Source organism: Scophthalmus maximus, chromosome 2 (assembly GCF_022379125.1).
Source record: "Scophthalmus maximus strain ysfricsl-2021 chromosome 2, ASM2237912v1, whole genome shotgun sequence".
NCBI lineage: Eukaryota > Metazoa > Chordata > Actinopteri > Pleuronectiformes > Scophthalmidae > Scophthalmus > Scophthalmus maximus.
In genome coordinates, this window is record NC_061516.1 from 1,546,267 (window position 1) to 1,546,612 (window position 346).

Consider the following 346-nt stretch of genomic DNA (forward strand, 5'->3'; position numbering starts at 1 on the left):
ACAAAAATATCCTTACTGCTGCTGGACAGTCACTGAACACATAATTAAAATTCATGTTAGTGCAACAAGAAAACATTTAAACTTGTAGATAAGGTGGCCAGGAACAGTGAGAGCTGAGAGTCTCAGGGCTGAAGTTGAATGGTCTGTTTTTCTTAGGAAGGTTCCAAAATGAATATAATGACATGGCAGCCATGATAGGGGCTGGTCCAATTATATAAATGCAGAGGAAAAGAGCTTCAATGGTTCCTATCTTATCTAATTCAGCATAGGAAACACTGGACCATCCTTTACCAAGGGAAAGGAAATACTGAAAGGAAATACTGTCCCACAATTTCTCTGCTGCAGC